We start from the raw sequence: 24730 nt of genomic DNA, 5'->3' as shown, positions 1-24730 counted from the left end.
GACCCTCTGCCGTCAGAATGGAGTATGACTGACGGTCGCCCTCCATCACCCTGGTTTCGCGTTGGTGGATCCGGTCTGCAGCATTTTCTATTTAAAAAAATCCACACGTGAGTAGATCCGAGTGGTTCAAACCCGAGTTGTTCAAGGTTCAACGGTATTTTACGAAAGCATCCCCGCATTAAGGCACTGTCACTCAGGGCACACAGCATTTTTCGTACAGAAGAGGGTCATAGTGGTACTTCCGAAGGGCGGTGCGTGCTCCAGGGACCGGCCGGCCCCACCAGCCACCCGAGGGCCAGCGCCCCTGTGTTCTTGCCCTCGTGAGTGTTCTGATGGCCCTTTCTTGTTACAGTGTTGATGCCGTTGAACACGTTAATCGACACGTTGAAAAGGAGGTGTGTTAAAACTCACAACATTAAGTTTAAATACAGTCTTTACACCAAAACGAGAATATATGTACATTTTTCCTTTCTGGCTTTAATGGAAGTAAGCTCATTGACAACTTTTTCCTTTTGTTGAGAAAGTCAGTTTAATAGGCAGCATATTTGTAATATTACATAAAGTATGTCTGTTCTGTAAACAGTGACATCCTACACTAAATGAAATACGTAAGCATATCAGACTTTGTTATTAAAATCAGAATTTGTTAAAGGTCACTTAACACTCAGCTATTAACTGTGAACCCAAATGGTCCGGGGTCTTTGCTAGTGGGAGATTTCTAAGCACCATTCCTAGCTTTTCTATGCTAATTGGTCTGTTTACATTGTTCTTATTTTTGGGTCCATTTTGTTACTGTGTATTTTTACTAGGAAATCACCAATTTCTTTTAGGTTTCCAATCTGAAGCAACATTTCTTTTATTTAACTTTAATTTCCCCTCTCTTTCTAGTTTTCTACAGAATTGTCACAATTAATGAGCACTACTGAAACATTATTATTAACTGCAATCCATATTTTATTCTATTCAAGTTCCCTTCCTTCTACCTTTTTCTGTTCCAGAATCCCATCCAGGCACCACATGACATGTGATCATCATGTCTGTTTAGGCTCTTCTGGGCTTGGACAGGTTCTGAGACCCTCCTTGTTTCGATGACCATGACAGGGTGGAGGAGGGCTGGGCAGGTACTCTGTAGGCTGTCCCGCACTGGGAGTTACTTAGTGTTTTTCTCATGGTTAGAGAGGTGTTATGGGTTTTGTGGAAGCAGATCACAGAGGTCAGGGGCTTTCCCATCACTTTATATCAAGGCAGTAGGCTCTCGAGACACGTATCACTGTTACTGTTAACCTTGGTCACCTGGCTGAGGTAGTTTGTCAGGTTCCCGCTGCGTTTTGGAGCCTTTCCTGACAGCTCCAGCCCATCCTGACCACTCCCCTCTCTGAGTTTCTGTAGCTCTGATCTTCAAGTCACATGTTGCTGGTCTGCTTCCTTCCTGTAGTATCTGTTCTCTTGGAATCCCATGGCTGGGAGTCTCCAGAAAGTTGATAGTTTTCAGGAGGAGAGAATATTCTGCTGTACCCTCCTGTCCCTAGCTCGGTACTGGACTCATGGTAGGAAGGTGATGTATTTAAATCAAGCTTCTGATACCAAGTTCCCCTGCTGAGTTTATGATTAACCTTTCTTTACAAAAGTGTATCCCTTTTCTTGTCCTGCCCCTGTTCCCCTCAGGATTGAGGAGTATCAAAGAAAAGGGGTGGGGGGCGGGAACTGGTCAGGACCCTGCAGAGCCCTTCTGGGTTCAAAAGACCCTCCATGTCCCCCATTTCTTGTTTGCAGAGCAAGGCTTTACTCTCCTAGGCCTTTCCTGAGTTCTGAAGAGCGGACACATGTAGTTACTAATTAGGGAAGATAGGGAATGCAGAAACGAAGTTAAAGCAGGCCCAGATGGTGTCAGAGGAAACACCAGGGGCCAACCAGGAATTAAAATTGCTAAGCCATCACATAGGCTCTAAGTAAATAATAAAATGCCTCAACCGTGGCCTTTGTTCTCTCCTAGAAACAGGTTAAAGAACGACGAGACCATGGTTTTCTAGTTTGCTTTTCAGGGACATGAAGCTCAATCACAATCACCAATGACACATCGAGTCATAGGATGGCGCCGGGAAGCCTGCAACTGAGGTCTCATCAGGAAGCTGAAATCACCAAGACCCCCTCTCATTTACCCTTTTTGCCTTTAAAGACCTTGCACCTGGCTAGCCAGCAAGATGGACCTGAGACAAACCTGCATCCCCCATCTTCTGGACTGGTGCACAGCCCAGGTCTGGCCGCTTGTCAATATTCCAGAGGCAAGTGCTGATCGGAACAGAAAAGTTGCTTTAATAAGAAAGCCGGCAGTCTAGGGAGAAGGCAAACTCATATCCAAAACCAACTCCAAAGAGTTTGCTCAGCCACAAAAAAGGTGAAGTGATCTCAGTTAATCACTGAGGTAGGAGGTCCGAGTCAACCCACACCCCACTGTGTGCAGGCGTGTGGACTCCTTGTGACCTTTCTTTAGATGCTATCCTGCTCCGTTTGCTCGTGAGGTTACTGAAGGCCAAGCTGGGGAAAAGGTCCAATCATCTGTTGATTACTTATTTATTTATATTTCTTTAATCTAAGGAAAGAACCAACAGGTTAGGCAAAGTATTATGTGATCAAAACATTTGGAAGATGTGCTTGGGTTAGTGAGAATATAGCTTTGCTGAAGTGGTAGGACAAATGGGGCCTCCTGCAGAGAGCTCTTTCCTGACAAAAGCTGCTTAAGGTTAATAGAACTCTCTCTGCTCCAAACGCGGGTGTTCCCATTTGTTTGGCCTCATTTGCGCGTCAGGCACACGAAGTTGGGTCCAACACTTCTGGGTCAGTGGCTTTTGACTAGGAGATGGCACGCTTTTCTCATGTCATAATCCGAGGGCATGGAGCACGTCTGATAGGCCAGAGACCAAGAGGACAGATTGGGCAGGTCCCTTTGGCAGATGTCGTGCTTTGCTTTCTTTTAAGCAGAATCTCTTCCTGACCCTTAGCACCTTTACCCCACTTCGCTCACTCTGCCCGCAAAGGATCTGCCCGGTGAAATCTTTGATCAATTGTTTGGGGACAGAAGGGCGAGAACCTTCTCTTGGTGCACACGACCCCCCAAATGCTGATAATCCCAGAGCAGCTGTCTTTGAAGCAAGGGCATGAGGAAGGCCAGCCACAGAGGGCTTTGTTTTGTTGAGTGGAGTTGACGTGGCCCAGCAGTGGGCTCGTACGTCTGTGGCACAGAAAGCCCAACCCCTGCAGCGGGAGTTTGCAGCAAAGTAAGGGCTTATGGCACCAAGCAAGAGAGTGGGCGACAAGCCTCGGATCCACTCCAACTTGACCGTTTTTAAAGGGGAAGAAAGGGGGTTAATTATCATCTTGTGACACATTTTTAAAAAAATATTTTTTATTTAGCTGCTCTGGATCTTAGTTGCAGCACACGGGATCTTCGCTGCGGCCTGCGGGATCCTTAGTTGCGGCCTGCGGGCTCTAGTTCCCTAACCAAGGACCGAACCTGAGCCCCCTGCACTGGGAGTGTGGAGTCTTAACCACTGGACTACCAAGGAAGTCCCCTTGTGACAGTTCTTAGTCGTAGTTTCGGGGCTCAGGATGTCTCTGGTTTGCCACTCTGGAGATCCATGGCTTGGCCGTCCGTGAGCTCATCTTGCCCTGGAGAAAAACAACCACGACTTTGTATGTTGATGATGAGACCTCATCTGACTCTGGGGGGTGAGTGCTCAGTGAGCAAAGGATTAGGTCAGAGGGGACAAGAAAGGGAGTAAAGTTTTGGACAGAGAGGCTTATCATCAGCATGGCAGGGGAGCTCGGTTTTAGGGGGACTTGGTTTCACAGAGAGCTGCTTGTGAGAACAGAGATGAAGGGGGACTGCAGGGGAAGACAGAGGGAGACCCAGGGTTCTGGTAGTGGGAGAAGAACTTTTGCAGGTAAGACCTTGGAGAACTAAGGAGGAGAATCTGAAAGCTTCGCTGATGTTGTGGAGGGAGGAATTTCCCTCTACGCTTCTAGGTTCTTCTGGCTGGTCTAAGATTTAAACTGACATGAGACAGATTAACAGGAGGAAGTCACACAAAAGTTTAATAAAACGTATGCTTGGGAGAGACCCAAGAAAACTGAGTAACTCTCCAAAATGCTGGAAACCATCACCTTTTTTTTTCCCCCAGAAATAATGTATTTATAAACACAGAAATGGTTACAACAAAGATGGCCGTGACGAGTGGGTACGTGTGTATATATATATATATATATATTTATTTATAAATAAATCCTTGTCCAGCAACTGACTGTGGCACCTAAGGAGGTAAGTCCAGTCCTTGCATTTGCCCCAAACCCTCCCTTCTCTGCAGCCCCCCCGGTTGTGGGGTTTCACAAAAAACCCGCAGCTCCTCAGGCTGGGGACGGGGACACTTAGCACAGGGCCTCGGCTGGCAGAGAAGGGGAGGAGCTCCAAGGAGAACCATCACCCACACTTCTAAGCCACCCTTGACCAATTTGGGGATCTCCAGCCCTTGGGGACCACATCTCAGCCCTTGCCCCTTTAAGAATAAAGGCAGTCTGACTGCCTCCATGTCCTTCCAGCATTAGGTAGGAAGTGACTGGAGATCGCGAGGGGAAGGAAGCGGCTCCCAGGGACGGGCACAGCAAGAACACAACAGGAGGCTGCTTGCATTTAGGGCTCCCTCCTCTCTGACGTCTGGGAGTGCCAGCCTCTAGTCCTCCATCAGCCCGAGCTTGGAGGATTACGAGGGTGAGGAGAGAGAAAGCGCCCACGCTGGAAAAGTCTCTATGAGGTCACAGCAAACCCCTCCCCTGAGCACCAACCCCAATGTTAAAAGCCATGCTTGGGCGGGGAGGCTGCCGGATTTCCCTACCAGCTCAGTACTCCACAGCCATTCAGGAGGGCTGACGTTCCTTCTGAGAGAGGCTGAGAATAAGGATGGTATCCTGTGGGGGAAGGCCGTGCCTGAGGCCCAAGGAGATGGAGCCGTGGCCTGTCAAGGAAGAAGAGGACTTTTCCCACCGAGAGGAGCTGCAGAAAGAGGGGACCAGAATGGCTTTCCCCTCTACCTGGCGGACGCAGCACAGGTCTCCACGAGCTGGCCAGGTGCTCCAGCTGGACGGTGCTGCTGGTGACAATGAGGCAGAGGTCCTCGTGACGCTCCGCCGTCTTTAGGGGGTTGGGTCAAAGGAACACTGCGGGGAGGGTTGGGGGGCTGCGGCGCTGCGAAGCCTGGGGGGCCTGGGCCTCAGGGCAGGGCGAGAACAGATGTGCATCAACAAGGGCGAGGTCAGCTGTCCCCGGAGAAGGGCTGAGGGGCTGGCTCCACTCCCTGCCCCACCTCGCTGGCTGTGCGGCCTCGGCGCGCCTGCCCTCGGGCATCAGCGTGGACAGAGTCCAAGTCAGAGCAGCTGACCCCACAGAGCCAGGCGTCCGTTACCCAGAATATCACAGTGGTACCCGTGCCGTGGACAGGACTGCGGACTGCTGGAGTCTTCTGTTCTCAGAGGTGGAGGAGAGAAGGGGGTCAATCAAGGGCTCCCGGTTTGGTCATCACGTCCCTCTCAGGATCCCTGCGACAAAAGCCTCGTCAGCTCAGACCTCCCGAGCTTCAGCTCCCGTGAGTGTCTCAGCTCTTGCCCCGCTCACAAGCCCTGCAGGTGGTCCCTGACCTCTCTGAGAAGACAGCATTGACCCTCACAGAGGAAGGAGGTGGTGGTGGCTATTGAGGTGGCCCCTGGGGCCGAGAAAAGAAGCGGATGCTGGAACCAGGGCTCCCTCTGTCCTCTCCCCGGACGATGACGACGACCGTCAGAGACAGCCGGATGTGCTCCCCGACGTTCTACTCGAAGGCAGAGATGCGGGTGCCCTCCAAGTCACACACCGAGACCAAGCCCCACAAGTGCCCATGCTGTTGCAGCCCCTCGCCAGGAGCTGCTACCTGGCTCAGCACGCGTGTATCCACTCAGGGACCAAGCCCAGGGGTGTCACTTCCGTGAGAAGTCCTTCCCGCAGCCCTCTCACTCCAGCCGCACGCCCGCAGGTGTGCACACCCAGGTGTGCACTGCCAGGATGTGAGAACACCTCCACACAGCTCGAACCTGCAGTCCCACGGGCCGCGGCGCGACAAAGGTAAACCCTGCCAGGGCCACAGCTGTCACCGGGCGCGCTCGGACACAGCCTTGCTGGAGACACCCCCGTCCACGCACACCGTGAAGCAAGGTGTACACCTGCGCCGTCTGCAGCCGGGCCTACACGCTGGAACCACACCTGACGCAACACATGATGCGCAAACACATCCCTCCTGATTTCCTCCAGCGGTGGCCCAGGCCCAGGCCCTCACCCTAAATACCATCCTCGGCTAAAGACCAGAGAGCCCGTGGGAGAGGGTGATTCGCGACCTCGAAAGGGAGGAAGGCAATTCACACGGAGATAGAAAAGCAAACGCTTTGTAAACAAACCGCTGGGCTGCACTCCGCAGGCCTGCAAGCCTTGGGCCTGCCCAGCCTCAAGACCAAAGAGCGAGCCTGGAGTCAGCGACCACCGCGGAGACTTCAGTGGTTTACTGGCTGGGGGATCTCACACGTGCAAAGCAAAGTCCGGGAGCGACACCCCTCCGTGTGCAGCAGGCGGCGGGCAGGACAGGCACCAAGCTTCCCGCTCTGCCCGGTGAGGGCACAGGCTGAGTGCTGAGGTAACCTGCAAAGGCCCGAGGGCGGGGGCCTGGCCAGACTGGCTTCCGTGCGGCCCGTTGCACCCCGAAAGCCCGCTCTGCCGCCCTCCCACCCCGACACAAACAGGTGAGCCACGGCAAGCTGGACCGAAGGCTTTGCAGTGTTCTAAAAAATTACCGTCAAACTATGCAAACTGACACCAAGTTTTAACAGCAGAGGGAGTTTTTTTTATGGCGATACTCAGTCGGGCCAGCACCGCAGGCATGACTCCCGGTCTGCGCCGGGTCCTGCAAAGCACCCGTGCGAGGCGCGGCCATAACGGGCGCCGGCAGCTTGCCAGCCGCGGCCGCTGAGGCGGCTGGCGATCGCTTTTTCAAACAGCACGTGCAGACCTGTGTCCACAACTACCTCACTTCTGTGGAACAGGATCCTGGAGGCGAGGGTAAGGGCGCGTTTTCGGTCGATGCTGCCAAACCGCCGTCCGCAAGGGTTGAGACAACCTGCAGAGAACTGCCGCGCTCCCGGCGGAGGGTCTGGCCCGCTTCTAGCTCTTTCCTCCCGGCAGGGCTTCCAGGGCGCCCGCCAGGGGACGCGCTCTCGCCGCCGCTTCCGGGCTTCAGCGCCTCGTCACGGGCTGCTGCCTCGGGGCCCCACGTTTCTTCCCGTCGCGACTGGCAGGAGGCCCGCGACCCCGCACCCTTCGAGGGACCCGGGTGTCCCCCAGCGCCGACAGCCCCGCCCCACGCTGCTCCAGGAAGGGCGGGAAGGAGGCCAAGGGCCGAGCTCATGGAGAGGGTCCTGGAGTTCGGGAAGGAAGTGGGTTCGGGGGGCACCCCGAACACTGAGGGGACCCGGCCCGGCGGGGACAGAGGGGGCGGGGGGCAGGCGGCTATGCCCTGCGTCCTGCCCGGACACCTCCGTCTGGCCGTGGCCCTGCGCCGCCGGACCTCTCCCGGCGGCCTTCTCCCCGCGGGGCCCGAGAAGCCTCCCCGGCGGCCGGCCCCGGACGCCGGACTCAGTCACCGTCGCCCGGACGACCCCCTCGTTCACTCACCTTCATCCGCACGCCACCAACACACCCCAGCCAGGCGCCCGGGGCCGCTTCCGCGCTCGGCGCGCACGTGCTCCGCCCGCACGTCCGGGGAGGCGGCGGGAAGGCGCGGTTGATACAGAGTATCCAGGCCTCCGCCAATCCCTGCAAGGGCCCCGCCCGATGACCCCCGCCCGTGCCCTGCGCCCCCTAAGTCCCGGGGCCTGCGGTTCCGCCCACCTGGGTTCGGGGCATTCCGGTGGTTCTTGGGGAGCCGAGAGGTTCTCGGGGGTCCGTGGCATTCGGGGGGCTGCACGGGAGCCGACAGGTTGGGGGGCGAGGGCGGGGCGTCAGAGGCGCCATGCAGCCTGGTTCTGCGCGTCCTCAGGCCCCAGAAGGAGCAGAGCCGGGGTCCTGGGGGTCCTGGGCTGGGGTGGAGGAGAGGGCGCCACGACCCCCGCCCCTGCAGCAGGAGGAAGCTGTGACCCTGGATTAACTCCACGCCACCGCCCTGGAGCTCTGCGGAGACAAAGCCCGGCTGGGGTCGTAGCCCAGGGGGCAGACACCCCCGCCCCTCCCGTGCCCCCGCAGCCCCAGCCGGAGGCCCCCGGTGATCCCACCCCCGCCTGACCCTGGGGCGCAGCTGCGCGCGGCGGAGAGGCTTTCGCGACGGTGGAGGCCTGGGGACCCGAGTTCTCGGTGACCCTGGTCAGCCACGCGGGGGAAGCCTCTGAAGTGCCGCCGTCCTGGCTCGGACACGGTCTGGCCTCTCCCCTGTGCAGTTTAGTTTGGGGAGATGTTGCACACAGCGAGCCGGAAGGCGCTCTAGAGAGGAGACCAGGAGGGTTTCGAGTTGCTTTTGAAAGGGTGGTCAGGGCAAAAATTCTCTGACGTCAAAGCTCATGCCTGAACGTATGCAAAAGACTTAGGCAGAAAGAGAAACATTTCAGCGTTTGTTCACTTGAAAATCTGGAAACGACCCAAGAGTCCGGTGGAATATTGCTAAACACATCACCCTTCAGAAACAGGATGGGCTCCTGGAGGGTGATTAGTAGTTGCCGGGAGAAAGAATGCTTCCTGACGGGACTAGTGATACATTGTACAATAAAAACGGCTGTTACAAAGCAATGTGAGTGAGACGAGCCCGTTTGAAAAGTACAGACACAAAATGATGTATGCCACATCGTTAAACCCTGGTTGCCACCGGGTGACAAAATTATTGTTGTATTACTTTTATTTGGCTTTAAAATTTTCTTCTTTTGCTTATCCATGTTTCCTAATTTTTATAAAAAGACAATCTTCTGTTTTTCTCGTTTTAAGGTTCTTTTCAAGAAGTGGGAGAAAAAACATTGACAACAGGGTTGGGGGAAGCAATCCCCACCGTCCAAGTATACTAAGGCGGATATGGGTGAACAGAGAGGAAATTGGAGATTTGCTGCAGGAAACCCTCCTGTTGTGGGAAGGTGATCACAGGCCCTTTCTCCAGGACCGGCTGGTGCTCAGTGAGAATATTCCTGGTTGCGCTCCACCCATGAAGCATCAATGAAGTTAAAACCTCAATGGAAACCAAAATGTCCAAGTACCTACGTTATTAAATTTAAATGTAATTCAACAAATTTTATGATTCTAGTTCATTGTTATAAAATCAGTTACTTTTTTTGGCTGCCAGGTGAGAAGTCACTGTTTACACACATTGTCTTATTTGAGCCTCCCAAGCCACCTCTGAGCGAGTTATGTTCCCTTGTTACTAAAAAGGAAATAGGTCCAAGTGCATTTAAAACACTTCCAACCAATAAGTGGCCTCCTTGAACTGTCAGACTCAAAAGCATAGGTTCTTAACGTAAGCACATAATAATTTCAAGTATTCTAAATCGGGAAACTCTTCATAAGCTTCATTTTTTTTTTTGCAGTATGCGGGCCTCTCACCGCCATAGCCCCTCCCGTTGTGGAGCACAGGCTCCGAACACGCAGGCCCAGCAGCCATGGCCCACGGGCCCAGAAGCTCCGCGGCATGTGGGATCTTCCCAGACCTGGGCAGGAACCCGTGTCCCCTGAATCGGCAGGCAGACTCTCAACCACTGCGCCACCAGGTAAGCCCCATAAGCTTCATTTTTAATAGAGGTCTGATCTTCCAACAAAAGGTAGGCCAAAAGGTAATTATCCAACACCCACTGTAAATAGAGGCTGCCTCTCTCTTCCATGCTCACTAGTCTGAAATGCAATCATTACCACATAAAGCACCCTAAGGCATACTTACCTGCTATTTCCGGATTTTCTATTCTCTCTGGACCCAGGCTACCTGGGGCGGACTCCCAGTTTAATTGCTTAATAGCTGTGTGACTTTGGACAAGGTACTGATCCTGTACCTTCTCTCCTCTTGGTAAAGTTTATGATTTGTAATAATAACAGGCCCTCTTTCCTCTTTGGTTTGAGATCATTAAATGAGTCAGTACTCTGCACGCGCTATCTTCTTTACCATTTTGTTTCTTACCGGCGTTGTTCACTTTTAACACGTTCAAAATCTGGGAACTTCCCCCTTAGGACTTCTCCTTTTCAGAAATGTCCTGGCCACTCATGTACTTTCCCCCATAATGAGTAGCTGAACACATTTTTAAAAATCCCTGATCCACGGAAGGCTGCAAGCCCATCTAGATACAGCCTGCTAAGAACCTCTACTTCACCCTGAACCCCTCTTCCCTCCAGGGAATTACCTTCGTTCCCAGAGGTCCCCCTGAGGGAGCTGCTTGCCCACCTGCACTGCCCCAGGAAGCCTTCTCGAAGCCCAATCTGTCTGTATATTGGGGTGCTTGTAGCCATGGGAGACCAGTCCTTTGGGCCGTTCGTGGGTTCACAGAACTACGGGGAGCAGGCCGTCTGGGGAACACCCTTGGGAAACCGATGCCTGACAGAAAAAGAGAGGGGATGTGTGACATCTTGGGTAGAGTGATGAGAAGGACAGAGGGAACGTAAACAAGAGCTGGAAAGAGTGGCTCAGCTGTCCTTCCTTTCTTGGAAGATGGCAGATGCAGGTGGGGCAGGGCACAGGAAAACCCTCCCAACATACTGACCCAGAGGCACTAGGAATGCTTTTTTTTTTTTTTTTTTTTTTAGAGAAAATATTAAAAAAAATTTTTTTAAAGATGAGATGAGTATTATCGATTTTTCCTTCTGCTTCAGGCTCAAAGGTGGCTGGGCAGTGGTGCTGTGCCCAAACAAGACCCACTTCACCTGCTACAAACCTTCGTTCCCTCTGGTGGTAGGTCAGGTGCAGGGAGGGGGACAGGGACTCAGAGCCCAGGGTCTATTTACTGAGCATGCGGCACTCTGTGAGGTGGGTATTTTGCCATCATTCCCATATGACAAGATGCCCGTCAGAGAGGTTAAGTCACTGGTCTAGTCACAGAACTGGTAGAGGGTGGGTTTGAGGTTAGCCCGCTCCCATCTGGCCCCCAAGTGTTGGTTTACACGTCACCCAGCAGCACACTGACTCGGAGGGTGGGAGAGGAGGGAGGTCTCGCTGCGCACTACATTCTCGTTACTCAGTAAGCATGCTTGTTACACTCCAGGCCCAGGCTGCACACTGACATCACAGATGAGTGAGTGTCCCTCCGTTTGAGGGATCCATCCTCTCAGGACCTGTTGATTGCCTACTCTGTGCAGAGCAGGAAAAAACCTCAATCTATTTATCTATTTTTGTCATTGAAAAAAACCTAAATAGATATTTAACCTAAAGCATTTTAAATTAATATAATATTACATGTGAAAACTTGAACAAACATACAAGTCCAAGAAAATGAAAGCACATTGTGAAAGTTCTTGATGATTTTGATTTTCTATCCTTGTAAGTTACATAAAGTGCACAGATCTTTAGGGTTTACCTCTGATTTTCCCATACATGCAGATACTGTGTCCTCACCATTTCCAGCATGCTTCAAGGCTCTGTCATGCTGGTTTCCAGTCACTATCCCCCCACGGTGACCACCCTGGACTTGTCACCAAATGTTAGCTTTGCCTGTTTTGGCACTTGATCTGCCTTCTCAAATGCTACAAAATTTCCCCCATGTAACCCTAGAAGGTCTATTTTTTCCCCCTTTACATTTAGGTGTACAATTAATCTGGAAATAATTTTAACTTATGGTACGAGGTATGGGTGTGTCAACCCCCCACACACCCCATAGGACATCCAATTTATCTGATTTATTGAAGAATCTTCACCATTGCATTGCAGTGGCACTTTTTGTCTTAAATCAGATGATGGTACATGTGTGGATCTGCTTCTGGGCTCTCTGATCTGTTGTTTCATTGGTCTGTTTGTCCAACTTTACACAAAACCATACTATTTTAATCATGGGATAAGTTGATATTCAGTGTGTATCCTTCAGTTTTCCTCCTCTTTGTCTTTGGTATACTTCACCCTTTGCACTTTTACATGAATTTCAGAATCAGCTGGTTAATTTTGACAAAAGTGCATACTAGGACTCTGAGACGACACTGAATTTATACATCAACTTGGGAAACATTTGAGAACAATATTGAGTCTCCCAATTCTCAAATATAAAATAGATCTCATTTATTTAATATCAAGCAGTATTTTGTAGTTTTCTGTATAGAGACTTTTCTTTAGTCTTATTTCTGATATTTATGATGCTATTGTCAATGATACTTTAATTCCATTATCTAATTTTTTTGTAATATATGGAAATACCATTGACTTTTGTATATTGACATTTTATCAGTATCTAGCAACTCTGCTAAATTCACATAATTCTAACAGATTCTGTAGATTTTTTTGGGGTTTCTAGGTACATAAACATATTGTGTAGGAATGACAAGTTTTCTTTCATTCTTTCTAATCTTCACACTTAAAAAAAAACTTACTGCACTGGTTAGGACCACCAATATTCAGTGTTGAATTAAAGAGATAATAGTTGGGACTTCCCTGGTGGTCCAGTGGTTAAGACTCCACGCTCCCAATGCAGGGGGCCCAGGTTTGATCCCTGGTCAGGGAACTAGATCCTGTATGCTGCAACTAAGACCTAGTGCAGCCAAATAAATAAATATTTTTTTAAAAAGTAACACTATTAGTTAAAAATTGTATTTTGCTATCTTGCTAAATTGACTTGTTAAGTGGCTTTAAAAATTCTTTTTATTGGAGCACCGTTGATTTACAGTATTGTGTTAGTTTCTGCTGTACAGCAAAGTGAATCAGTTATACATATATCCACTCTTTTTAGAGTCTTTTGCCATATAGGTCATTACACAGTATTGAGTAGAGTTCCCTGTGCTATACAGTAGGTCCTTATTAGTTACCTATTTTATACATAATATGGTATATATGTCAATCCCAATCTCCCAATTTTTCCTCCACCTGCCCTCCCCAAGGTGCCTTTTTTGGGGGTAAAGTTTTAAAAGGAGTTTCAGTGAAGGCAATCATGCTGTCTCTGAATAAAGTTGTCATTCTTCCTTTCCAATCTGTATCCTTTTTTATTTTGGCCATGCCACGTGGCTTGCGGGATCTTAGCTCCCCAACCAGGGACTGAACCCTCGCCCTCAGCAGTGACAGCACGGAGTCCTAACCACTGGACTGCCACGGAATTCCCACCAATCTCTATCTTTTTAATTTCTTTGTCTTGCCTTATGTAGTCAGCTAAATCTTCCAGTACAGTGTTGAAAGAGAGTGGTGAGAGTGGATATATTTCACTTGTTCTCAATCTTAGGGGAATCTATTCACTCTTTGACCGTTACGACATTAACTGTAGACATTTTTCAGATGTGCTTTATTAGTTTCAGGAAGATACTTCCTATTCCTAGTTTGCTGAGGTTTTTAATCATGAATGTTATGGAATTTGAACAAATGCTTTTACTATGCCTGTTGATGTGACCATATGATTTTTATTTTTTAGTTGGTCAGGTATGAATTAGTGATTGGATTTTGAATATCAAATCAGCCTCAGCTTTGTATTCCCAAGATAAACTCCAATTTGCCTTCATGTATTACCCTTTTATATATTGCTGGATTAAATTAACTAGTTTTGAGGACTTTTACATCTATGTTCATGAGGAACATTTGTAGTTTTTTAAACAATTTGTAATCCTTTTTTTAAAAAAAAATCAGGGTAATACTGACTTCATGAGTTAAGAATTTGTCATCTATTTTCTGGAAGAGTTTGTATAGAATCGGTATTACTTCTTTCTTAAATATTTGCTAGAAATCATCAGTGAAATTATCTGAGCCTGGATTTTTCTTTGTTTGGAGATTTTTAACTGAATTTAATTTCTTTAAGAACTGTAATAGGTTACCCTTTCTTGAGTAAGCTTTGGTAGTTTGTGTCTTTCAAGAATTTAGTCCATCAAAATTGTCAAATCTGTGTTTTGTGATGCTTACCCCTTCCACTGTTTTTGTTTCACTGGTTTCTGGTCTTATCCTTACTATTTCATTCCTATTTACATTGGGCTTTACTCTTCTTCTCCTAGTTCCTTAAGGTAGGACTTTATATTATTGATGTGAGACCCTTATTCTTTTCTAACATAAGCATTTCGTGCTATTAATTTCCCTCTACACACTGCTTTTTCTGCATCTCAAAAATTTTGATATATGTTGTATTTTAATTTGTACACATCATATATAATAATAATTCAAAATATTTTCCATATTATGCTTGAAATTTCTTGGACCCATGAGTTATTTAGAATTGTGTTGCTTAATTTCCAAGTGTTTGGAGACTTCTCTGTTCTTGCTGCAATTGGTTTCTTGTTAAACTGTACTATAGATGGGAGAAATTTTGCATGGTTTCAATTATTTAAAAAATTTTAGGATTAATGACTTAGGACATGATCTGTAATGGTGAATGCTTCACATGTAATTGAAAAGAATGTGTATTCTGCTGTTGGATGTTCTAGACATGTCTACCAGGTCCAGCTTGTTGATGGCATTATTCAGTGCTTCTATAGCCTTGCTGATTTTTGGTCTCCAACTTATATTACTGAGAAATAACTGTTGAAGTGTCCAACTAAAATGGTAGAGTATATTTCTCATTTCACCTCTGTTTTTGCATGATTTTGAAGCTTTCTTGTTAAGTGCATGTACATTTAGAATTGTCTTTTTGGTAAAATGATGCTTTTCATTATATAAGGTACCTATACATTCCTGATAATTTTCTTTGCTCTGAATATATATTTTCTTCCATAAAAGGGCACATATTTTCTAATGTCAGCTCTTAGGCTGGGAGATAGGGTGGGGCTGAATCAATCTGATCTGTATTTCAGCTGTCTGAGCTTTGTTGAAGCTTTTGGTTGATTTAGTGCAAAACTGCCTTCAGATATTTTGAGGGCAAATCAGAATGTTTCCCTCGGCAGGGCCTGGAATCTGAGTGTGGAGACGTTGTAAAGATTTGCTTGTGCTCACAGCCAAGCTGCCAGCTCTCAGAGCTGTGCAAAACATCTCCTTGCCTTACAGCCTGTAGCTTATTTTGGTTTTTCTAAATAGACAATCACATCTCCAAACAAAAGGATTTTTGTTTCAGCCCCAACCCCCAAGTCCTTACAACTTTTTCTTCTCACACATTGGCTAGAATTGCCATTACACTGCTATAATTAAAATGATGAGAATTCTGTAATTTGATAATTTGATTAAAAAGTGGCAATAACTAAAGCTATTCTGGGTAATCTATGTAGAAGGAACTAATTAATAATGGCAGCAGACTGCACAAAGCATATTTTACAGTACAGAGAAAGATAACACCTAAACATCCTAGGTCTTATGATGTAATCCTTATTGTTTTCCTGGTTATTACATTTACTTACACACTTTAAAAAATCTTTATGTTCTATTATGAACATGCATATCATTGACATTTAAACATTTTCTCCATCTTTTCCTAAAAGTTTGGAACATCTTTACAACTTTTTTTTTTTTTTTTTTTTTTTTTGTGGTACGCGGGCCTCTCACTGTTGTGGCCTCTCCCATTGTGGAGCACAGGCTCCGGACGCGCAGGCTCAGCGGCCATGGCTCACGGGCCCAGCCGCTCCGCGGCATGTGGGATCTTCCCAGACCGGGGCATGAACCCGTGTCCCCTGCATCAGCAGGCAGACTCTCAACCACTGCGCCACCAGGGAAGCCCCATCTTTACAACTTTTAAGTAATTTGTAAAGGAAATTATTTTTTCTAAGTGAACCAAAATAATAGTGAAGTAAACTTTTCTGCTGAGGCTTATCCCATTTGAAACATTCATAAAATCTTCTTTTCTTGTATTTTTTTTTCTAGCTTGGTTTCTCCAAGGTATGAGCTTCCAATACGTGCAATTCATTCGTTTTATATTTTCTCTCATTAAAATCCTAATTCTTATTAAATTATGAATTTCAAAGGATTGTATTCTATATTCATTTGCATTATGGGATTCCTCTTTGTGGATGTTAGCATATTAGAAAATGACTTCCTGACATTCATTTCATTCATATTGTTCCTCACCTGCACAAACTTAAAGAAATGGTATGACTTCTTGCTGAGAACTTTCATAGGGTTCACTGAATTGATAGGGTTCCTGTGTACATTTACTGATATTTTTTGGTGTACATAAAAAACAGTGTTCTTTGGATGCCCCTCCACATGCTATACATACACGGTGTACCATGAGATTTTTCCATTTATAGAGTTTCTCTCCTGTACGAATTTTCTGGGAATTCCTGTGAATTGACTTTTTTTAAAAAAATTATTTATTTATTTATTTTTGGCTGCATTGGGTCGTCATTGCTATGCGCGGGCTTTCTCTAGTTGCATCAAGTGGGGGCTGCTCTTCATTGTGGTGCGTGGACTTCTCATTGTGGTGGCTTCTCATGTTGCAAAGGATGGGCTCTAGGCACGTGGACTTCAGTAGTCGTGGCACATGAGCTCAATAGTTGTGGCTTACGGGCTCTAGAGCACAGGCTCAGTAGTTGTGGTGCACGGGCTTAGTTGCTCCACAGCATGTGTGATCTTCCTGGACCAGGGCTCGAACCCGTATCCCCTGCATTGGCAGACGGATTCTTAACCACTGTGCCACCAGGAAAGCCCTGAATTGACTTTTGAGAGAAAGTTTCTTACATTTACTTCACCAATATGTTTCTCATCTGTATGAGTTCTCTGATGCATAATGAGCTGTGACTTGCAACAAAAGGCTTTCCCACATTCGCTGCACTTACAGGGTTTTTCTCCTGTATGAGTTCTCTGATGTGCACTGAGAATTGATTTCTGAGAGGTTTTTCCACATTCACTGCACCCATAAGGTTTCTCCCCTAATCAGTTCTCTGATGTACAATGAGCTGAGATTTCCTAATGAAGGATTTTTCATACTCATTGCATTGAGAGGGCTTCTCTCTTGTGTTCATTCTGATGTATAATGAGCCGTAATTTTTCACTGAAGGATTTCTGACATCGACTGCATTTATAAGGGTTTTCCCCTGCATGAGTTCACTCATGTACAATGAGAAGTGACTTCCAAATGAAGGCTTTCGTGCATTTGTGACATTCGTATGGTTTGTCTCCTGAATGAGTTCTCATGTGTATAATGAGGTATGACTTGCTACTAAAGACTTCCCTACGCTCACTGCACCTATAAGGCTTTTCCCCAACATGAGTTCGCTGATATGAGATGAGCTGATCTTTTCTGTTAAAGGCTTTCTCACATTCACTGCATTCATGGAGTTTCTCTCCTGTGTGAGTCCTCTGATGTATAATGAGGTAGGACTTTATCCTAAAAGCTTTCCCACATTCATTGCATCCATAGGGTTTCCCTCCTATGTGACTTATCTGATGTACAATGAGCTGTGACTTCAAATTGAACGCTTTTACACACTGATTACAGCCATAGGGTTTTACCCCAGTGTGTGCTCCCTGATGTACAATGAGCTGTGACTTGAAAGTAAAGGCTTTCCCACATTCACTATAACCATAAGGTTTCTCTCCCATATAGGTTCTCTGATGTACCATGAGGTTTGAGTTTGTATTAAAGGCTTTTTGACAATCACTGCATTCATAGGTTTCTCTCCTGTATGAATTCTTTGATGTATAATGAGTTGTGGTGATTTCAAACCAAAAGCTTTCCCACGTTCATGACACCAATAGGGTTTCTGACCTGAATGAGTTCTCTGGTGTGAAACAAGCTGGTCTTTCCTACTGAAGACTTTCCCACATTAACAGCATTCACAGGTATTCTCCCGCATGTGAATTCTCTAATGTGTAACAAGTTGTGAATTGAAACTGAAAGTTTTTTGGCAAACACTGCATTCATGTAGTTTCTCTCCTGTGTGAGCTCTTTGATGAACAATGAGGTAGGACTTGCTGCTGAAGTCTTTTCCACATCTACTACCTTTGTAGCGTTTTTCTTCTGAATGAGTTTGCTGATGCACCACAGGGTATGACTTGCTGCTGAAGGCCTTCCCACAGTAACTGCATTCAAAGGGTTTTCCTCCCATACGTATTTGTTGGCATATGAGCTGTGACTTTCTGTTGGCAGTTTTTCCAGATTCATTACTTTCACACTATTTTATTCCAGTAAGAGCTTGCTCATGTTTAGAATGGAAGGATGATTCCCTATGTGCATGAAACCCATTAGGATTCTTTCCAACATTATTATTACTAAAATCTATATTATATTTCAAACTCTTTCCATTTGTGACACATTTATGAAGTTTTTGTCTTTAAAAAATTTCTTTTTTTGGTTGTGTTTGATCTTTGCTGCTGTACATGGACTTTCTCTAGTTGTGGTGCATGGGCTTCTCATTGTTGTGGCTTCTCTTGTTGCAGAGCTTGGGCTCTAGGCATGCAGGCTTCAGAAGTTGTGGCACATGTGCTCAGTAGTTGTGGCTTGCAGGGTCTAGAGCTCAGGCTCAGTAGTTGTGGTGCACAGGCTTAGTTGCTCCACGGCATGTGGGATCTTCCCAGGCCAGGGCTCGAACCCATGTCCCCTGCATTGGCAGGCAGACTCTTAACCACTGCACCACCAGGGAAGCCCTAAAGTTTTTGTCTTGAAGAAACATAATCTGTACGAAGAAGACATAGTTTTCCAAATGCAGTACACTGATAGCATTTTGACATACTTCTCAGCTTGCCTTGATTTTCCTGATGCCATTCCATACAACCATCAATTTCCCAGACTTCATCTAGAAATGAAAATACTCACGATATAAATAGTAACATGATCCTAGTACAGCATAAAATTGCCTTATAAATGTCATGTCCTGATGTTTTTCTTAGTTTCTGAAATCAATTCTGAATGTAAATAAAATCTCAAATGTAAATATACCCAGACTCCTGGGCTCTGGGGAAAACAAAGGAAAACAAAACATGAAAATAGGCAAAGGGAACTGGCAATAAATAAAGGTAGTCTTGAGTTTCAAAATTTTGCATAATGTTTTCTTTAGAAAGAACAAGGAAAAATGAGCAAAATCTAAAGAAGTGGGAAGGGATCTCTGAGCATAGGCTTCATTCGACAAATAATTGTTAAATACCTATTATGTGCCAAACACTGTCTAAGCTCAGGAGAAAGAGCAGAACCATTGCAGATTTGTTTACAGTCCTCCTGGGAATAAAGTTCCACTGAATACTCAAAGAGATGAAAATAAATTCACAAGAAATATCACTGAGATGTTTCAGTACACTGACAGCACCAGCTAATAAAGCTTCCAGAGAAACGAAAAAAGTTTCACATAATGGATCAAAATTTAGAATGGATCTGACTTCTCAGTAGCATCACTAGAAGAGAAAAAACAGAGGATTCAGGAGTAAATTAGAGGCACAGGTCGCAAAATCTATATCAAATGCACCCTTTCAAAGGAAGCTACCGTGAGAGGTGTTCCAACAAAAGAAACCAAGAAAAAAGGTGACACAATAAAAATAGAAAAGAAAATCTAAAAGGAGATTCCAGGTTAAAAACTGTACAACCAGTTCTTGAGAAAAATCAGGTTACACTGGGGCAAGTCAAATAACGTGGGAGTGATGTCACTAGGAAGATGAAATTGACAGAGTCACTAATTTAGCTGAATGTACCAAAAGAATATTTAGACATGTGAAGACGAGTCTGGGGTTAAATTAATTATAAATACATTAATGATAACATAGAAAACTTTGTAGGACAATAAAACAACTCGAGAAAAAACGAGTTATGAACAAAACTAACCATTGTATACTCGCACGATTTGCCCAGGAAAAGAAATTACATGGTCGTAAAGATACAAAAACTGAAGACTGATCTAAGTATGAAATAGCTTGATTAGGATGATGGAGGTATGGGAAGAGAGTGTGTGTATATTGGAGAAGAGGAAATCTTTACCCTTCATACTAAATAATTAGAGGAGAAAATCAAGGTGTAAGAGAATAAGTCGTTTATTTAGAAAACATGGAGGTAAATACCATAAGAAAGAGCTAAAAGAGATGAAATTGTTTTTCTCGGGGTGGGGAGAAATGAAAAACAGAAGGGGCAGGGTGGACAGAATGCTGTTTAAACATAAAAAATCTCCAAAATCCAAAAATACAAAGTGAATAGGGAACTAGACAGAGGACTAAGTCCTCAGTCATAATCACAAATATTTGGAGGTTGAATAGAAGAGAGAATGGGTAGACTTGGCCTAGGTGTCCCAAAGTAATATGCTGACCAAGGCAATGGACAGAAAAGGGTATTAAGAGAACATAGAAGAAGGTCAGGTTTGAAGATAGCAACATCACAGGATCTTAATACCTCATTTCAGGTTTCCCTATATCCTAAATCTGAACCGTCTTATTCATTTTGTACACAACCTCCAAATTATATTTTCCCAAACATCAATTCCCAACTGGGACAGTACCCACACCCATGCAGTGAGAAATGAACATGAGCATGTCTGACCATTACAGTGGCTTTGGAGGGAGTATTACTGGCTATTACTGGATTGGCCAAAAAGTTCCTTCGGTTTTAAAGTAAATATAGAAGATACATTTTTCATTTTCACCAAGAACTTTACTGAACAACATATTCACCATTTTGTTCCACTACCTTCTGCCATTTTTCAGGCAACTTCATAATTCCATCTTCCCAAAACTTTTTATCTTTTTGAGCAAAGAACTGTTCCAGGTGCCTTTTACAGTCTTCCAGGTAATTGAATTTTTTTTCCATTAAGAGAATCTTGTAAAGACCGAAATAAATGGAAATCCAAAGGTGCAGTGTCTGGTGAATATGGCAGATGAATCAGAACTTCCCGGCCAAGATGTAACAGTTTTTGCCTGGTCATCAAAAAAAACATATGGTCTTGGGCTTCCCTGGTGGCGCAGTGGTTGAGAGTCCGCCTGCCGATGCAGGGGACACGGGTTCGTGCCCCGGTCCAGGAAGATCCCACGTGCCGCGGAGCGGCTGGGCCCGTGAGCCATGGCTGCTGAGCCTGCGCGTCTGGAGCCTGTGCTCCGCAACGGAAGAGGCCACAACAGTGAGAGGCCCGCGTATTGAAAAAAAAAAAAAAAAAAAAAAAACCCAAAACATACGGTCTTGCATTATCCTCATGGAAGATTATGTGTTTTCTGTTGACTAATTCTGGATGCTTTTTGTCGAGTGCTGCTTTCAGTTGGTCTAATTGGGAGGAGTACTTGTTGGAAGTAATCATTTGGTTTGAAGAAGAAGAAGCTCATGATAGAGGCCTCCCTTCCAATCCCACCATATACACAACATTATCTTCTTTGGATGAAGACCAGCCTTTGGTGTGGTTGGTGGTGATTCATTTCGCTTGCTCCACGATCTCTTCCTTTCCACATTATTGTACAGTATCCACTTTTCATTCGCCCGTCACAATTCGTTTTAAAACTGGAACGTTTTCATTACGTTTAAGTAGAGAATCGCATTTGGAAATATAGTCAAGAAGGTTTTTTTCCCTTAACTTATATGGAACACAAACATCAAAGCAATTAATATAATCAAGCTGGTGCAAATGGTTTTCAATGTTTGATTTGGATATTTTGAGTATTTTGGCTATCTCCCTTGTGATATAACATTAATTTTCTCAATTAATGTCTCAATTTGATTGCTATCAACTTCAACTGGTCTACCTGGCAGTGGAGCATCATCCAGAGAGAAATTTTCAGCATGAAACTTCACAAACCACTTTTGACATGTTAGATCAGTCACAGCCCCTTCTCCATATACTGCACAAATCCCTTTCTGCATTTCAGTTGCAGTTTTGCCTTTCTTGAAATAATACAGTATAATAGGCCAAAAGTGTTGCTTTCTTCCATCTTCAATATTAAAATGGCTACACAAAAATTCACCAATTTTGATGTTATTTTTTAATGCATGCTGATACGACAGCTGTCACAATACAATCTAACAAAACTGTTTTGAATGAAGTTAAAGACAACTAAGTGCTACTAGAGCCATCTTATGGAAAAAACTGAATGAACCTTTGGCCAACCCAATACATGGTCTTAAAGTCAGAAGTGTTTCCATCAAGAAGAAAACAGGCCAGTGAGTAATTAACCTTTGCCCTCAAATCATATTTGCTCATGTTTGGCTGTCAGTGTTGTCCCTGTAGACTCTGAAAGTTCATGGATACTGAATCTGTCAGTTTCTGTACTTCACCCTTCCAATCCTTCTGTTGCTGGCACCACACTCCTGCTGATTTTCCCTTGGTTCCCACATCTCTGGCTTCCTTCATTTGATTTCCCAGGAAATCTAATGAATTTGCTGTTGAGCATTTTCTTTGCAAAAATAATTGTGAAAAATTAGATCATTGCTGGTATCTCAAGGAAGAGCACAAAGAATTCAAGAAATAAGGACAGAATACCAGAGCCAGTGAGTAGAAGAGAGGAATTCACAAGATTAAAGATTATTTAAATATGATTCAAGACTGTATTAAACATGATTACTGGCTGTGGCCCATCTTGAGTTTAGCCACAGAAGACAATGGAAGAGGAAATCATGCTAAGCCAGCAGAACCCGGGCTCACCAGGCCACGGCCACAGCAGGAAGCCCCGGCACAGCCTGCCCAGCCCGGGTTCCAATGCTTCTCTGTTGTGCCACTCCTGCTGCTCTCCCAGAACGAGGTTCCTGTTGTACCCACCCTGTACTTCTCTCTGCCACTCTACCTGTCTGGCTGGTTGTACGTGGATAACTTATCTTTAATTATAGATCACCAGACCATGAAGAACCACCACGTCTGATTAGAAATAAGGATCCTAGACTTCCATTAATATACTAGAAGAATGACAAGAGGGGTGACAGAATATTTTTGAAGATGAATGGATGGAAAGAAGGGTACGACTGGATGATGCCTAACCAGAGAGGTAGATGGAGGTGGACAGTGCTGCCTACCCAGCCGTTCTGCTGCCCTTTTCCTGGCTGGCAGAAACCTGATCTTATTTCCTACTTCCATTTGTAAGGCCATGTGCTGCAGTTAGGAAAATGGGACCCACTTCCATACCCCTGCCGAGAGTGAAGCATGATATAGCTGAGCCGACAGTGATGGCCCCGTTTCCCTCACCAGAGTCTTCTTTACACAGGGATATGTGATAAAAATCTAGCCTGCTCAACATGTGAAGTCTGCTGGGGCTTCCTGAAATAGACTTTAATGCCTGATTAAAAGGGCCATGTGGAAAGAAACAGTCTTTCTTATTCCACTGCCCACTGGTATATCTGCAGGTGTTGGCTGGAACTGTAAGAGGCATCTGGTGACCATGAGGGGAGGAAATCTGAGAAATACTGACATAGTTAGAATGGCGAGGCAGAGATAGACGTTTGGGGATTTAGTAAGTCAAGCAGTCCCACATCAGGACATTTTGTGATGTGTGGTAATAAATCACTTCTGCCTAAATAGTTTGATTTTGGACTAATCAAAAATTATAGCTGAAACAATCCTAATAATACAAAGATTAACTGTTGATTCATCCTGCCACACTTATGACAGAATATGTAGTTGCTTAGGGAAATATATCTGACAGTAACATCAGGATGAACTCACAGTATAAAAAGAGTAAAAGGTATAAATTTTGCTAATAAGTAGAATAAGCAAGAAATGAAATAATGGAATTCCCTGGCGGTTCAGTAGTTAGGACTCCATGCTTTTACTGCCAAGGGCCCGGGTTCAATCTCTGGTCAGGAACTAAGATTCCATAAGCCGTGTGGTGTAGCCAAAAAAAAAAAAAAAAAAAAAAAGGAAAGAAAAGAAAAAAAAAAGATAATATTGGGAATTATCTCATTCCCAATGAGAAGGAGGTGGGAATTGAGAAGATGGAGGCCTTAAAATACTTATTTTTGAAGGACCAAGATACTAACAGATTATAGCAAGACTAGTGAAGAGAACTGCATAAAAAGGATATTTAGGCTCACGCCCCAGTGCCAGGAAGAACCAGGAGCACAGCAGAACTAACAACCAGGAAGGTGAGAAGTTATCATACAGCTATGGGGCAGCAGAAGAGACATTCCAATTCCAGTTTCTGAAAAATGAGACAAGGGAGTGGCCCATGCAGGGAAGATGCCCGGTGGAACAATCAAACCCAGTACCAAAGGGCAGATGAAGGAGGGATGGGGCTGTCAGTCACCAATACAGAAAGAAAAAGCGTAAATCTTCAGAGTGGAAGTCTTTTAAAACTTACAATATACGAGGAAAGTAGGGAATATAAGAAAGACCCCTTTGGACTCAGAGGAAAGAGCATGCGAGGGCAGTAAAGCATGAGGAGAATAAGCACTGTGTCGTGCAGTGTGAGAGTGGGTTCCATGTGGTTCACTTGGGTAAGGCGTGGGGGAAAGGCTTCAGGCAAGAGAACTGATATTATCAAATGATGCAGGAATACACTCAGAAAGAACAGTGATGACAAAGCCATTAGGAAGGAGAAGCAGAAAGGGTAGAATCTCCTAACACGTAGGTTTCAAGGAGAAGGAAATTGGAACTGTGTTGAATATGAATGTAAGTAATTTTAGAAAAATAGAAAAAAAGTAGAAGGGGTGTGAAAGTCACATGAAAAGAGGTAAAGAGGAAAAGCTTGCTTAAATGCGTAATGAAATGAATCTATCACCACGGGAA

General features: G+C 45.5%; 2 pseudogenes; one reads left to right on the top strand and one right to left on the bottom strand.

The window, feature by feature from the left end:
- Window positions 1-4993: 4993 nt before the first annotated feature.
- Window positions 4994-6361, top strand: LOC132436389 (zinc finger protein 384-like; annotated as a pseudogene).
- A 566-nt stretch (window positions 6362-6927) lies between these two features.
- The window catches only part of LOC138414251 (zinc finger protein ZFP2-like), a 33394-nt pseudogene continuing 15591 nt past the window's right edge, over window positions 6928-24730 (bottom strand).

This window comes from Delphinus delphis, chromosome 13 (genome assembly GCF_949987515.2).
Source record: "Delphinus delphis chromosome 13, mDelDel1.2, whole genome shotgun sequence".
In the NCBI taxonomy this organism is placed as follows: Eukaryota; Metazoa; Chordata; class Mammalia; order Artiodactyla; family Delphinidae; genus Delphinus; species Delphinus delphis.
Note: the sequence above shows the minus strand (reverse complement) of the source record. Positions and strands in the feature narration are given on the sequence as shown.